This window comes from Hemiscyllium ocellatum, unplaced genomic scaffold (genome assembly GCF_020745735.1).
Source record: "Hemiscyllium ocellatum isolate sHemOce1 unplaced genomic scaffold, sHemOce1.pat.X.cur. scaffold_834_pat_ctg1, whole genome shotgun sequence".
NCBI classification, from domain to species: Eukaryota; Metazoa; Chordata; class Chondrichthyes; order Orectolobiformes; family Hemiscylliidae; genus Hemiscyllium; species Hemiscyllium ocellatum.
In genome coordinates this window covers 146,893-163,957 of record NW_026869261.1, presented here as the reverse complement: position 1 = coordinate 163,957, position 17,065 = coordinate 146,893, and positions in this window count along the sequence as shown.

Genomic DNA, 17,065 nt, shown 5'->3' with positions numbered 1-17,065 from the left:
GGGTGGAATCTCAGTGAAGGGAATCACTGGCAGAGGGGAAATCAGGATCTCAGCTGTGGGTCAAATAACGATTGATAAAGTTTGCACACCACTTCCATGGTTTTGTAATTCACATTACAATTTATATAGTTCCACATAGCAAGTGTATTTTAACAATATTGTCTTTTTGTAGTTTTCATATTTTGATAGATACAGAAAAGCTTTTTTATCCTTGTATTTGTGTTGAATAAACACATTTTATGACTGAGGAAGAAAGGACCTGCTCCGATGGGACAGTCGTCATCTGAACCGTGCTGGGACCAGAATCCGAGTGAATCCTAACTAGGACTGTAGACAGAGCTTTAAACTGATTAGGAGTGTGTGTGTGTGCGGGGTGGGGGGTGCAGTAATATGGTTTAATTAGAAAAGCCGAATTAAAAGACGAGATAAGAGTACAGAACTCAGGAGAGGTTATTAAAATCTTCAGCACAGACACAAATAGGATAAAGCATCTGGAAATGTTTAACATATCAAACTTCAAGCGCACTGCACAAATGAATGACAATGAGAAGAGGGACGGTTAATGCAGGACTGAAGGGGTTACAACTGAATGCATGCTGTATAAGGAATAAGGTAAATGAGCTTGTGGCACAGAATTAAATCAGCAGGTAGGAAGAGATGGGCATCTGAATATTTAAGGATATTTATCCTATCGAAAAGATATGCCGGTGGGCAGAGGGAGTGGATTTGCATTATTAGTAAGAAATGAGATTAAATCAATTGTAAGAAAGGAAGTAAGGTCAGATGGTGTAGAATCTGCGTGGGTAGAATTGAGGAACTACAAAGGTAAGACAACCACAGTTGAAGTCTTGTACAGGGCTCCAAAGAGTAGTCAGGACCTGGGGCACAAGGTAGACCAGGAGATAATAAAGATGTGAAGGAACGGCAAAGTACAGTACTCATGGGTGATTTCAGTATGCAGGGGCACTGGTAACATCAGATTTGTAGTGGTTCACAAGAAAAGGAATTTTAGGAATGTTTATGAGATGGCTTTTTGGAGCAACTTCTGGTGGAGCCCACTCGGGAACAGATGATACTGGATTTAATGACGCAGGATTCGTAATGGAGATTAGGGGAAGGTAAACTTCGGAAGCAATGATCAGAACATGATTGAATTTATTCTGCAATTTGAGAGAGAGAGAGAAGATAGAATCAGAGGTAACAGTATAAGGTAACTACAGAGGCATAAGGGAGAAGCTGGGTAGAATTGACTGGGAGAGGGGTCAAGCATGAAAGACAGGGGAACAGCAATGGCAGCAGATTCCAAGATTAATTCAGGAGACACAGCAGAGATTGTTGCCGAGGAATAGAGGCATGGTACAGGGAGAATGAGACAGCCAGGACTGACGACGGAAGTCAGGGATTGCATACAAGCAAAAGAGCAAGCATATAATGTGGTGAGGGGCAGTGGGAAAGTAGAGAAATGGAAACTTACAAAGACTAACAGACGGGAAAAAAGGACAGAGAAGATTAGATATGGAGGTAAGCTAACCAATAATACAAAGGAGACTGTAAGAGGATCTTTAGATATATAAAGTGCAAAAGAGAGGGACAAGTGAATATGGACCACTGGAAAATGATGCTGGAGAGACAGTAGTGGAAAACAAAGAAACGAATGAGGAACTAAGCATTCAATGTTCATGGTGGAAGACACGAGTAATTTCCCAAACATTGAAGAGAGTAAGAGGGCAGAGCTGAATATGGTGGCCATCACTAAGAAGAACATGCTAGAAAACTGAATGCCCTGAATTTGGATAAATCACCTGAACCATATAGACTACACCCCAGCATTGTAAGGGAGATAGCGGAAGAGGTAGTGAAAGTGAAAGTGGTAATCTTTCAGGAATGACTAAAATCAGGAATGGCTGGAAAATTGCTAACATGACACTCCATTTAATAAGGGAGTTAGGCAGAAGATGGAAAATTACAGACTGATTAGCCTAACCTTGTTTGTGGGTAACATACTGGAATCCATCGTGAAGGATGGGATTTCTGAATATTTGAAAGTATATAGCAAAATAGTGCAAAGTCTGCATTGTTTCATCAATGGGAGGTCATGCCCAGCTGGACTACTTTGAGGGAGTAACGAGCAGATTTGACCAAAGAGATCCAGTAGATGTTATCCACCTGTTTCTTTAAAATCCTTTGATAAAGTGCCACGCAGGAGATTATCTTAGAGTAAAAAATGAGGTCTGCAGATGCTGGAGATCACGGCTGCAAATGTGTTGCTGGTTAAAGCACAGCAGGCAGGCAGCATCTCAGGAGAATTCGACGTTTCGAGGGCTTATGCTCGAAACGTCGAATTCTCTATTCCTGAGATGCTGCCTGGCCTGCTGTGCTTTGACAGCAACACATTTGCAGCCACGCAGGAGATTGTTGAGAAAGATTAGGGCCCCTGGTGTAACAGACAAGGTGCTAGCTTGGATAGATGCATGGCTGTCAGACAGAAAGCAGAGAGTGGGGATAAAAGCATTCATTGACAAGTGGTATTCTTCAAGACTCAGTGTTGGGGCCACAAAATTCGCTTTGTGCATTAATGGTCTACATGAAGGAATTGAGTGCATTCTGACTAGGTTTTCAAACAGTACAAAGATGGAATAGAGGGATAGGTAGCATCGAAGAGGTGATTCCGCTGCAGGAGGGTGCAGTAGCACCGTCTAGCACCCCTCTGATGTTCGCCTTCCAGACCACCAACCTTGGGTTACAACGCATCATCCTCCGGCATTTCTTCCATCGACAGTCAGACCACACCACCAGAGATATACTAACCTCCCCACCCCTATCAGAATTCTACAGAGACCATTCCCTTCACCACTCCCTCGTTAGGTTCACGCGTCTCCCCTCCCACATCTCAACAAGCCACCTTCCACTCCCGGCATCTTCCCTTGCCAGTGCAAGAGGCATGAAACCTGTGCCAACAACTTCCTCCTCACCTCAATCCAAGGCCCAAAAGGATCCTCCCACATCAGGCAGAGAAGATCCTGTGCATCCAAACACCTCATCTCCTCTGTCCATTGCTCCTGGTCTCCTCTACATTGGGAAGACAGGACGTCAACTTGCAGAACGGTTCAGGGAACACTCTCCGTCACACACCCAACAACCCCACTTCCCTGTGGCTGAATACTTCGCCTCTCCCACCACTCCTCCAAGGACATGCAAGTCCTTGGCTTCCTCCACTGCCACATTCTAGCCACCAGACGTCTTCCACATTGGAACCCTTCAACCACACGGTATCCGGCGTAATGTCACCAGCTTCCTCATCTCCTCTCCCTCCACCTTATCCCAGATCTAACCCTCCAACTGAGCACCGCCTGTTGAACTGTCCTACCTGTCTATCTTCCTTCCCATCTATCCACTCCACCTTCCACTCGCACCACTCACCTCCATTTAGCCATTATTTTCCAAGCTACCTTCGTCCCAGCCCCTCCTATTCATCTCTCAACCTCCTTCTGCCCACCCACTTCATTCCTGATAAAGGCTTTATGACTGAAACGTCGAATATTCTGCTCCTCAGAGTCCGCCTGACTTGCTGTGCTTTTCTAGCACCACACTTTTTGACTCAGATCTCCAGCATCTGTGGTCCTCACTTTCTCCTGCTGAAGGAATTGCACAGGTTAGGGGAATGAGCAAAGAAGTGGCAGATGGAGTATAACTTGGGCAAGTGTGAGGTCATGCAGTTTGCCAGGAAAAATAAAGGCATGGACTATTTTCTAAATAGCGAGCTAGTTCAGAATCTCCGGGGGAGGGGGGGGGTGGGCGTTGCTAGTCCAAGGATCTTGAAAGGTAAACCTGCAGGTTGTCAGCAGTTGGGAAGGTAAATAAAATGATTCCATTTATTTCAAGAAGGCTTGATTATAAATGCAGGAATGTATTTCTGAGGCTCTATAAGATTTTGGTCCGGCTACATTTGGATTATTGTGCACAGTTTTGGGTCCCATATCTCAGGAAGGATGTACTGGCCCTGGAGCATTTTCTGATAAGATTCTCGAAGGTGGTCCCAGGACTGAAAAGCTTAACATATGAAGAACATCTGAGGGCTCTGGGTGTATATTTGATAGAGTTCAGAAGGATGTTACAGAATATTGAATGACTTGAACAGGGTGAATTTTGGGAAGATATTTCCAATGGAGGGGAGACTAGGACCGAGGGGACAGAGTAAAAAGAAGACCTTTTCAAACACAGATAAAGACGAACCTATTCAGCCAGAGAGTGGTGAATCTAGGGAATTCACTGCTACAGAAGGCTGTCGAGGCCAGGTCATTGAGTATATTTAAGAGTAAGACAGATAGGTTCTTGATTGTAAAGGGGATGAAGGGTTACAGATAGAAAGCTGAAGAATGGTGTTGAGAAGCTTAACAGCCATCATTGAATGGCGGAGCAGGCTCAATGGGCTCATTCCAGATGTATCCTGGAATTTGATCTTCTTATGATTTTTAAAGAGTAACATCCCAGTATTGATGACTGGGAATATCATGTTCCCTCCCTCCAGTCTCTGCAGCCATGTCCCCAATAATATAATCACACTGAAACTGAAAAGCAGTGCATGGTAGTTAATCACAGTTGATTGACATCGACAACATTAACAACATGACACTCACCTGCCCTCTCTGATCCTCGACTCACCATCTGAATTGTGTTTCACGTCATATTCTCTGTTTACATATCCATGCCATTTGTCCGTTATAACTCATGTTGTCGAAGGCACATTTGCCTGTCAGATTATGGACGAGAAAAGTTCTCTCGAAATTTTACTGACATTATAATCACTGATTAGTAGTTACAGACTGTATGTTTCCATTTATAAACGGAGAAACTTGTTTATGTTCTGACAATCCTTTGACATTTCTCCCATATCCAAGGAAGATTGAATGATTACACGCAATCGATCTACCATCTCCAATATTCCTTCCCTCAGCCACCCCCTCATATCCCAAGCTGAATGAGTAAATTTGAAACATTCTTTTAAATTTTAATAAAGTCAATATTGAACTCAAAGAGGTTAAATTGAGCTATTTGTTCAGTGACTGTGATTAATGTCAATCTCCGTGGATCCTAATTATCTATCGTTAAAAGATAAATGGGCTCTGTTCAATGTGCTATCCCATAGTGTGAGTAGGAGCATCACATACAGCACTAACGGGGATCTGAAGCTCGAGAGAGAGGGGGAGAAGACATCAGAATCTGAGAACATTAGACAGGAATGTTACAATAATGATTCATAATCTGAAGACCGTGGATTGGAATGTTCCAACAATGGATCCGAATCTGAGAACATTACACTGGAATGTTCAAACAATTGACAGGAGTTTATCCTCGGGTCTTCAGTGGCTTTCTCAGCCTTGGATATCCTCAGCATCACGGATCTAGGATATCCTTTGGATTATTCAAGGTGGTTACTATACCATCTTCGCAATAGTTGGTGTTCCTAGTAAGTCATTATATTTGTCTACTAAACCGGGTTGAACTGGATTTCTGCTCATGATATGTACATTTTGGAAAGTGCAAGTCAATATCTGCAGTTCCAAACAAAAATGCATTTCCTTTTATATTATAACTATCAAACGATGATTTATAAATTACTCACTAATATGCGAGAAGGAACCAGACTCTTCTCAAACTCCATAATCCATTTTGTCTTCCACAGATTTACATGTCTATGTCCTCTCCACTCACCAATCCTGTCCAATACCACCATCATGATATTCCAGTCTCGTCCTCAGTCTCAGTGCAACTTCTGAATAAACCATTTGTGCCTTTGTTCAATCCGGATGCAACAGTTTCACGTTACATGTAATCACATGTCCGTCATTAAATAATTGATCTTGAGAATGTTTAACTTGTTCTCTGCATGTAAGGGAAGACAGTTTATGGTGGTCAAGCCGTTGACTCATAATCTGGAGCCACAGAATAATGGCCTGTTGATATCTCATGAAGGAAATTGGGGAGTTTAAAAGCAACCATTATCATTTGTTATGAAAAACAATCTGCTTGCCTCAAGTCCTTTAGGGAAGTCAATGTGTCATGCTTACCTCGTCAGGTTTCCGGTTGACTTCTGTGATGAACACGTGGGTGTACTGTACCTTTGAGAGAACTAAAACCAACAATAACTACCTGACAGCACCAAGAGTTCTGAAAAATAGATATAATGTATCATTTGGTCGAACAACCCAATTAGCTCATTGTGTTGAAACAAATTCAGCAAAACATTTTAAAATATACCCCAAAATACCAACCTTCAATCAAGTATTATTTTGTTATATTGGCAATCGTAACAGCCAATGATACAATCCAATAGTTTGGCGGTACAAGACCATGGAAAATTGAACAGTTTAGAGGAGAACTGCCAAGCTACCATCATGCAAAGACTGCCTGAAAAATAGCTCTCCTTTGGGTACCCTTATTGATTAGTAACTAGTGAAGTAGAGTCCCCAAGAAGAAAAGAAGACAGGAATATGGAGAAGAATCGAAAGCTTCCTGGTTTTGAGATAAGAAATTTTGTTTTGTAAATATTGATTAGGAGTCTTATCGGCCTAGGATTGTGGAGGGGGAAGGTCAAAGACAGCTTAGCGGAAGAAGTTGTAAATAGTTGTTCGTTTATTATTCTCTGTTATACTTTAAGGAATAAAGATATTAATTTTTACTTTAAATAGATTTGGACTCTACAATTATCACCGATTACAGCATGTGATAAATCTTTTCTCCGTTGTTGGTTTTAATTAAGCATGAAGATTTATCATGTGTTGTAACACTACAAACCCACAACAATGTGTTTTACTCTTTACGGTACTGTGGAACAACTGAACCAGCCACTCAGTTCAAGATCTGCATAACATGCTGCACTGGCCAGAGCTTCATACATCCTGTGAGAGAAGAATAAAGGTAAAGATAGCTCCCTTTCTCTGCCCGTTTTCTGTATTGCTGCATCTCATTTCCATTCAGGTACGTGATCATCCCCTATTTTAGGCGCATTCAATCTCATTGAAATTCTCCCTGAGAGTGATGCACATCTACATAGGTATCTCTGGTGCTGACTTTATTGATGCTGACGTACAGATGTAAGGGAATTATAAATTCCATGTCAGTCGTAGTGCATAGAGAAGGAATGGCTTTTTGTGGCACTGGAAAGAAATGGCGATGTCTAAGTGAGAGAAAAGATGTTTTTTGACAATCCCTGAGAGTGTTGTTGAGGCAGTATTTGGGGTACTGTGGATATACTTTCTCTCAAGTTTCGCCAGACTAATCCCTGGGATGATGGCACCATGAACAGTGAGTGAAGCTCAGTGAGAGAATAAGAGATTGCATTGAAACTTAAGGGGGATGGACAATCACTCATGATGTTCTAAACAGACACTGATACAGTGATAAGTTCCATGGCTTTTCTTCACTCAGATTACATGATTCTCGATAGCGTAAGAGCCTCTGAGACCGTTCGACCCAACCATTCTCAGTCCCTATTTCAACTGAGACAGAGAGAGGGGGGTGGAGGGAGAGACAGAGACAGAGGTTCAGGAAATGGCTTGATCATCTGAATTACCTGATCCTGTTCCTTTTGTCCTCATTTCAGTGAATGCAAAGTTAATGCCTGTAATTTCCCTAAATGTTCTTTTATTGAACGTTGCAAACAGAGGGGGTAAAGTATTTTGTGAGTCATCTCTGGTTGAGTTACGGGGACTGTATTCACGGTGAATCTGGGTCTATAATATCACCTACTAATGAAGCACAAGTTGCAGAGAGGAAATACTCTGTAAAGAGACCACAGGGGTCTGTCGAAACAAATAACATTTTCCAACTGACACCAAACCATGTGTGACAGTCTTGAGGGACTGAATGAGATCCTGTATTACTGTTGACCAGGTATTTTGGGCAAGTGGCCTCCATCTGTTCCTTGCAGGAGATGTGAGGGGTTGACTAGAACATAGTAACACAGGACTGAGCAGCAGGAGTGGGCTATTAAATACTTTGTCATCGCTTCATGTGCTTTTGCTCAATGCAGCATGTTTCTGTCTGTATACCATTTTACGACATACCAAAAACAAGTTTTAATAAATGCAAACATCCAGGCACCACAATCTTCTGGGGAAGGGAATTTCCACTTGAACAGCCTTTTGAGAATTTCTCATTTGTATTCCAACAAATGTTGAAGGGTCACTATGTCCTTTCCGAATCCCACTCCTCCACTGGTTACACCCATCTTAAATGCAGTCATTTTGGTGAGGTGGCCAATGATTTAGGTCTCAGACTCCGCCATTTTCTAGAAAAATGTGAGACACAGAAAGTTGAACTCATAACAAATGTTAAAATGATAGAGTTCCCCAAAATGTTATTCTGCCTTTGAAGTTATTCTGATCACACCATCTACTGGTAGTGGGATTTCTTTCTGGAACGGTGGGATTTGGCTGAATTCCCTTCATTTCAGGCAGTGGAGAGATTTAAATGAATCCTCACTCGGAATCCTTTACAAGTGGTAAAGATGACGTGAGGATTTTATGATCTCACACTTTGCTATGGGGCGGAACAAAGTAAGAGAGAGGGATCAATCGGCTGCTCCTTCTCAGACAGGGAACATTTTTCTCCCTCTCTGTGTTGGAACATGCAATTTTTTCAACTGAACATCAAACTGATGCAATCTCCTGGAATATTCTCTGGAAAACCTGATTCTGGATTATATGCAGGTGCGCCATTCTTCTTGTAGTACACAATGTCTTCCAATCGCAAAAAAAATGTCCCCACTTTATAATTTGAAGACATGCTTACATGTAAATATCGGTAGGTGTCTTTATAGTATGTGTGTTAATATCAATCCATATTTTCCTTAAAGTTTATTCTCTAGCTTTAGTCTCCCTGACAGGAGATAATATGCATCCAGCTGATACACTTTTCAGAAAGACATGGATGGTTCAATACTATTTCTCAGCTGAGATCAAAACTGATAATCCCCCATAACAAAAGGCCGGCATTCCAGGAATGAGTAAAGGGAAACCTCTTTGAAAATCTTCGAAAATAATTATATCTTTTTATTTTAGTGTAGGGGATCAATCCTGCACACAGGACATCGGGTGGGGTCTCAGCAATGCCCTGTACAGATGCAGTAAAACATTCCTGTAATTAAACCTGATACCTTTTGCCAAAATCAGCATCATTCCACTTACCTTCCAAATCATTTGCTGCATCTGACTTCATATGATTCATGTCGCAAGAACATGGAAACCTCCTGTATCACAGAGTTCGGCAATCTCTCTCCATTTAAATTGTTTGCCATTGGTTCATCCTTCATGCCAAAATAGACAACTTACCTTATGTTGTTTCTGCAGAAGGTTTGCTCACTAACCTTCCCTGCCTGTATCACATTGCAGACTCACTACCTCCATTTAACGACACATTGAATGACCACCTTGGTGTACGAGCTAATTGAGCTCCAAGCCATTCCCTCCCCTTCCTCCAGATCTGATCTCTGAGGTAGTCCATCAGTCACAGCTTTGCAGGTTGAAAATAAACATTTATCTCTACTTTCTGTTTCCTGTAAGCGACAGCTTCCCTGTTCCTGTGTAGCGGCTCAGGTGGATTGAATGGCCTCCTCCTGGACTGTGTAGTGTACTGAATGAGCTGAATTACTTCATTCTATACTCCAGCGTAATACCTTAGAGGGGCGGAATGGTCTCCTCCTGTGTCATTGTAACGATCCTGTCTGACTGAATGGAGTTTTCCCCAATCCTGTAACAGCATCGAGGGGTGGATTGAGGGCACAACACATGGGGTAGGGACAGCAGTATATCTCTATAAGAGCCTGGAGGAGTGGATTGAGGGAACAACACATCGGGTAGGGACAGCAGCACATCTCTGTAAGAGCCTCGAGGAGTGGATTGAGGGAACAACACATGGGATAGGGGAAGAAGTTGCCCATTCGGCTTTTCCATTCAGAATGTTCATGGCTGATCCGAGTGCGTCTGACCATCCATTTCATGTCTGTTCCCAATAAACACAGACCCTTCTGTCCAGTAAAGATCAATCGAGCTCAGCCTTGAATCTCTTCAATAACTGAGTCTTCACGGCTCCCTGAGGATGAGAACACCACAGGTAGCACAACAATAAAGTGAAAGGGACGTCCTTATTTCATTGTGGGACTGTTATTTAAAAACCGTGTTAACTGAACATCAAATCACCACCTGTTTTCAGACATAAGGACAGAATAATTAGGAATAATTTGGAACATAATCCATTCCGGACTCCAAACCTATTCCACATTCCCACTGCCACTTTCCAATCAAGTATGTATCGCACCCAGCCTCTGCTGCTGTCTCAGGAAGAGAATGCCTGATAGCATAATACCGCAGGAGCAGATTGAGGCCATTCAGCTTATTGAGTCGGAACTTCCGTTCAATAATTTCTTATATGTACCTCGACCTCATTCTTCTGCCTTCTACGTGGAATCCTTGATCCCCTTCTAAATCAAAAACATATCGAATTGTGTCTTAATGACACTAGTGTCTGGCCTCTGTGTATCTGTATATGAGTAACTGTGCATGTGTGTGTGTGTGTCTGTGCCTCTGTTTGTTTGTGTCTGTATGTCTGTGCACGTGTGTGTGTGTGTGTGTGTGTGTGTGTGTGTGTGTGTGTGTGTGTGTGTGTGTGTATGTCCATGTGCTTGTTGTCTGTGTGTTTGCGTGGCTACATCAGTCTGTCTGTGTTTCAGCCTGTGTTTCGATCTATATTTATGTCCATTTGTATGTGACTGCATATGTATTTGTGTGTTTATTCGTTTATGTATACCTATCTCCTGGTAAGTATTGTTTGTGTTCATCTATGTCTTTCTGTGTCTGCATCTCTGTGCAGGGAGGTATCTGTGTATTTTTTTTGGAAGTGTAAGGACTGTTGTTGGAACTATCAGTGGGTTTAAATTGAGAACCGTCTTTCACTGAACATTGATCCTTAACTGGTCAGTAGGACGTGGATGTTTCAGATTCTCCGCACGAGGTGTCTTGGTCCTCTCCAGCTCTTCAAGAGTTCTCTCCACATGGAGGGGGAGGGGAGTGAGGGAACGGATATTGGGCCCTCCACTAAACGGCTTGGCCCTTTCTATCCTATTCAGGCTGTTTCGCCTCGAATGGGAGAAAGGGATGGAGGGAGAGTGGGAATGGGTGACCCAGCTGTTTGTGCTGGTGCAGGTGGGGGAGTTGTGAGGTGTTTGGAATGAGTCAGTCGACAGTTTTGAATCCATATGGTATTATTAGTTGTTGACTTCAATAGTGAGAGTGGTAGTGTCTGAGCCTCATTTGGAGACAGAGCGTGAACCTTGTTTGGGGTTAGGTGCTTTAACAGATATACAGTGAGTGTGAGGGAGCAGAGAGTATATGGTAACTCTTATTCTAACAGAGTGAGGAGGATATGTTGCTTGTCCAGTATTGTGGGCCATTTCTTCAGATTATCTCAGCGTCGAGGTGAGCTTCCCCAAATGTCTTGTCCAAATCTGTCACTAATAACGACACAGACCTGTCCCTCAGCTTCCAGAGACTCAGTTTAGGTAGAGTTTACAGATAGCAAGGAGAAGCAAATATCGTTGTGTTATATATCGAAACCAAAACGGTAGCAGAAAATCTGAGCATCATATGCTCTGAAAATTAGATAGGCAAATATTGTGGGTACCGCAGTCTTATTGAATGGTCTCAAGTTGTATCTAAGCTGTGTTAATTATGACAGCTGAAGCAGTGAAAAATAAGTTCCGTAAGTGTATATGTGGTGGGTTGAAGAGTATGTTGTGAAGCAAAGTAGAGAGCAGGATATTTTGGATTTGATGTTGTATGGTCAGCATGATGAATTATTAACCTTGGTCTGAAGCAGCTTTTAAGGGATAATGGCATTTATAAGATACATTTTACAAGGTGTCTGCATACAATATAGAATGCTTGAATATTCTAGTCAAACACCATGGAAGACTGGAGGCTAGAGTGTCAAGGTATCTTCAGTGAAGTTGGAAAGTACAACATAACATTCATTGGGAGACAAGCAATGGTTGTTAGAGTCATAGAGTCCGACAGCATGGATACAGTCCCATCAGCCCAAACTGGTCCATTCCAACCAAAATGCCCATCCACGCTAACCCCATTTCCCCTTATCTTCAGATTAGATTACTTACAGTGTGGAAACAGGCCCTTCGGCCCAACAAGTCCACACCGACCCATTCACCTAACACTAGGGGCAATTTAGCATGGCCAATTCACCTGGCCTGCACATCTTTGGACTGTGGGAGGAAACCCACGCAGACACGGGAGAATGTGCAAACGCCACACAGACAGTCGCCTGCGTCGGGATTTGAACCCAGGTCTCTGGCGCTGTGAGACAGCAGTGCTAACCATTGTGCCACAATCCTTCTAATTCTTTGCTATCCGTGTATTTTTCAAATGCCTTTTAACTTTTGTTAATGTATCCGCCTCAACCACTTCTCATTCCATATGCGTAACAGCCCGTGTTAAAATGTTGTTCCTCAGGTCCCCTTTTATTCTGTCCCCTCTGACCTTAAACTGATGCCCTCTAGTCTGTGATTGCCCAACCGTGGGAAAAAGGACTGGGTGCATTAACTCTATCCATGCCTGTCATGATCTTATAGACTTCAATATGATCCTCCCACAGTCTCATGCGCACAAAAGTAAAAAGTCCTAGCTTGTCCAACCTCTTTCAATAACTCAGACCATTGAAACCTTGGCAACATCCTTGTAATTCTTTTCTGCACTCTTTCCAGTTTAATAACGTCCTTCCTATAGCAAAGTGAACAAAACTGACCATAACACTGCCAATATGGTCTCACCAGCATCCTGTGTAACTGCAACATAGCTCCCTAATTTCGATACTTAGTGAGATAAACCGATTAAGGTCAGTGTTCCAAAAGCTCAATTCACTGTCTATCTCGGAATCAACTTTCAGAGAACCATGCACCTGAATTCCAAGGTCCCTCTGTCCCACTACACTCCTTAGGACCCAACCATTCACCATGAAACTCCAAACGTGATTTGACTTTCTAAAATGCAAGAACTTACACTGATCAATATTAAAATCCATTTGCCATTTTTCAGCCACTTCTCCAGCTGATAAAGATACTGCTATAATTTCTGACATTTCTGATAACCATCCTCACTCTCCATGATGCCGCCTGTTTTAGTGCCGTCTTCAAACTTACAAATCATGCCTGTACATTCTCATTTAAATCATAGATATATGTAATATGTAGTGGTGCCAGCATCAACCCCTAAGGCATTCCACTATTCACAGGCCTCCAGTCTGACCAGCATGTTTCCATTATTAATCTCTGCTTTGTAACATCAAGTCAATGTTGTACCTAATTTGCCAGCTCCCCCTCAATTCCATGCGATCTAACTTTCCAGAGCGGCGTACCATGTGGAACCTTATTGAAGGCCGTACTATAAACCATCTAGACAACATATACAACCCGGACCTCCTCAATGTCGCTGGTCACTTTAGCAAAGAACTCCAACAAAATTGTGAGTCATGATCTCCCTTACACAAACTCCAAATTTGATACTGAATTTGATGAAGGGCTTTTGCTTGAAACATCGATTTGCCTGTTCCTCGGATGCTGCCTGACCTGCTCGGCTTTTCCAGCACCATTCTACTCTTACTCCGAACCACACCCTGTCTTTCCAAGTGCATGTATATTCAATCTCCCCGAATCTTCTAAAGTAACCTACCCACTAGCTTTTAGGATTACTTTTCTTTAGTTCCCAGGTTTATCTTTGCAGCATTTCTTGAATACGGGCTCAGCATTCGCTATGCTCCAGTCGTCCAGGACCTCACTCTTTGGCCAGCGATGATAGAAAAGAGGCAAGCAATGCTCCCGCAATTTCTTCTCTATGCTCCTATCCTCCTGCAGTGTTCCTGAATATAACTGGTCAGGACAAGGAGGTTTTAGAAATACTGCAAAGTCTGAAACATACATCTATTTATTTCAGGTACGAACACGAAAGAGTGAGAAAGTGACTCAATGATGGTTAACATAACAAATTCGAAAACATGTTAATCAGAAGAAGTTACTTCAGAAGAATTCCAGCTATTGTGGTAACCTGAGAATTCTCAGAAATGAATGATCCAAAAAAGGAAGGCCATGAAACTGAAAAGGAAATCAAAAAGAGAACATACCTGCTTACAAACAGGAACACAAAGACTGCATCAATCTGCGATCTATATTTCAAAGGAAACAGAATAAAAGCAAGATCAAATGTGGAAATTTATAATCAGGAGAGGAGAGGTCATTGTGGACAACAGGGAAATGGCCAAGAAAACAACCAGTTACTGTGCATCTGTCTTCATGGAGGAAGATCCAGAAAATCACCCAGTAATACCAAGTGATCATATCGGACTCCTGGAGCTAAAGACATAGAGTCAATTCATATCAGTAACAAGGTAGTACTTGAACAATGGAGCTGGATTGAGCACTACTAAGTCTGACGAAACAGATGTACTTCCTATCAAAATGTCGGAAATAAATCACCAATAGTAGTATTAATTGCACTGTCGATGACTGTGTTTTATTTTCCTGCACATTCTGCAGAGGGCAGAAACTATTGTGGACAAACGTGAATCAAGCACTATAGATGCAGGGAAGGGATCCAAACGGATAAAGGGAAAAAGAGGGTGGAGAACTGCAGACCAGTTAAATTAAGAGTTGCAGTGAAACTGTTGGAATCCATTACACAGGATGACATTTTTTGTTATCTAGAAACTAACAGCAACAATGGAGAGAATCAGCATGCATTTCTGAGAGAGAAATCATACTTGATAAACTTCGGAATTCTTTGAAGTAATTTCTTACAGCATCGATAATGGGGAATCAGTAGGAGTGGCATACATTGGATTTTCGGAAGGGTTTCGATACAAACTCAGTGAGTTCATAAATGCAATGAATGTGAAGGGTATTTGGAGGAATATATGTAAGTGGAAAGTTAAAGTTTGGTTCGCCTCCATTTAAGAGAGTCAGAACATTGATGTAAAGACATGTTGAAGCGGTTTCACAGCGTGTTGGTTGGGACTGTACCTGGAGTATTGTGTACAGTTTTGGTGACCGAATCTCAGAAAGAATATGCTGACCACAGAGGAAGTGCAATGGACATTCTCCAGATTAATCCCTCAGATGGTGAGATTGCCTGATGAGGAACCCGGTCTGTGTTCTCTCGAGTTTCAAACAATGAGAGGTGGGTCACAGTGAATTTAGAAAATTCACAAAATATATGACAACTTGGCAATTAACAGAACGCTTCCCTCGCTGTCTATTCCACATTCAAGGCAAATAATGGCAGGATCTGGGACAGGCCAGTTAAGACTACAATATGGTGGAAAAACTTCACTTGGAGGGGACTGACTAACGCAGGGGCATGGAAACCAATGACAGGCAAGATTAGGGAGAATCTCCAGATATTCTCCAAGTGTGTCCAGTGGAACAGAACAACCAGGGAACAGGTGGGACTCATTGGCTGATGTGCGATTGGAGGATCGTGTCCAATGGTGTACCACGGGGATCAGTGCTGTGTCTCTTAATACTTCTGATTCGGAAGTGTTGGTGTTGGACTGGGGTGGACAAAGCTAAAATTTCATAACACCAGGTTATAGTCCAAAAGATTTATTCAGCGGCACTAGCTTTCGAAGTGCTTCATCAAAGCGCACAACCAGCTGATGAAGAAGCTTCGAAAGTTCGTGCTTCCAAATAAACTTGTTGGACTATAAGCTGGTGTTTCCTGATTTTAAACCTTATCATAAAGGATGCAGCTGTGAATCTGGACGAGGGGTGGGGGTGCCATAAGTAAGTTTGATACAAAGATTAGCCGGGTGGTTGGCAGTGAGAAGGAATGTCTTATGTTCTAGGAAGATACAGATGGAATTGTCAGATGGTCACATCAATAGTAGATGGAATGTAACCCTGATAAACATGAGGTCATGCACTTTGGGAGAAGGAACCAGGCAGGGAAGGAATCAATGAATGGCAGCACAATAGGAAGCTCAGAGGGTGCTTCTCCACATATCCGTGACTGTGGCTGGACAGGGTAACACACAATTTGAGAAAGCGTACGGGAGCGTAAACACAGCCTTCACACATCAAAGCATAGATTATAAGAGCTATGTGGAACTTTTGTTAGCTAAGATGGAATACTGTGTGTAGCTCTGGGAGCTACATTAAAGGAAGGATGTGAGTGCACTGGAGATTCACTAGAATGTTCCCTTGGATGGAGCTTATCAGCTATGGAGAGTGGCTGGGTAAGCTCGGGTTGCTTAGTTTGGAGCAGAGAAGACTAAGGGGGACGTGAATCAGGAGGATAAGATTGCGAGGGACATGGACCGGGTGGACAGACAGCAGCTGGTCCTTTTAGTCAAAGGGATACACTTTTGAAGCGAAGGGTTTGAGGCTTAGTGAGAATTCGAGCACTGATTTTCACACAAAGTATGTTGGGGTCTGGGATGCACTTCGTGAGAGGAGAATTGTCATGGTTACGTCAAAACCTCGAAAATGCATGGTTGTGCACTTGAAATGCCATAAGATTCACAGCGACTGGTTTTGTATTGGGAAGTGGGGCTAATGTAGACCGTGCTGTATTTATGATAGTGCAGAGTCTGTGCTTCTGTGATTCTATGGCTGTGAAAGGTCAATCATTCAGTAGATTAACATAGGAATTAATCAGTTTCTGAAGAATATCTTATCAAAGTGTATAGGAGTGAACTTGTAATATCTTCTGAAAATAGGTCAATGGCAAAATTAAGAGAAAAAGGTGTAGCTTCCTTACAGTCTGATACCAGGCAATTGAGGACAGGTATATAGCAGATCAATGGAGCAAATACTTCAGTTATGCCTTCACAGAAGAAGAAAAAAAACAAAAATAAAAATTCCTCGCAATACTAGGGAACCTTAGCCTGGTGAGAAAAAGGGAATGGAATGACATTATCCACTAAAACGTTTAATAGAAAATATTGGACTGAAATTAGTCGGCATAGACAAAGTCAACAGAGGTTTATGAAATAGGAATCATATTTG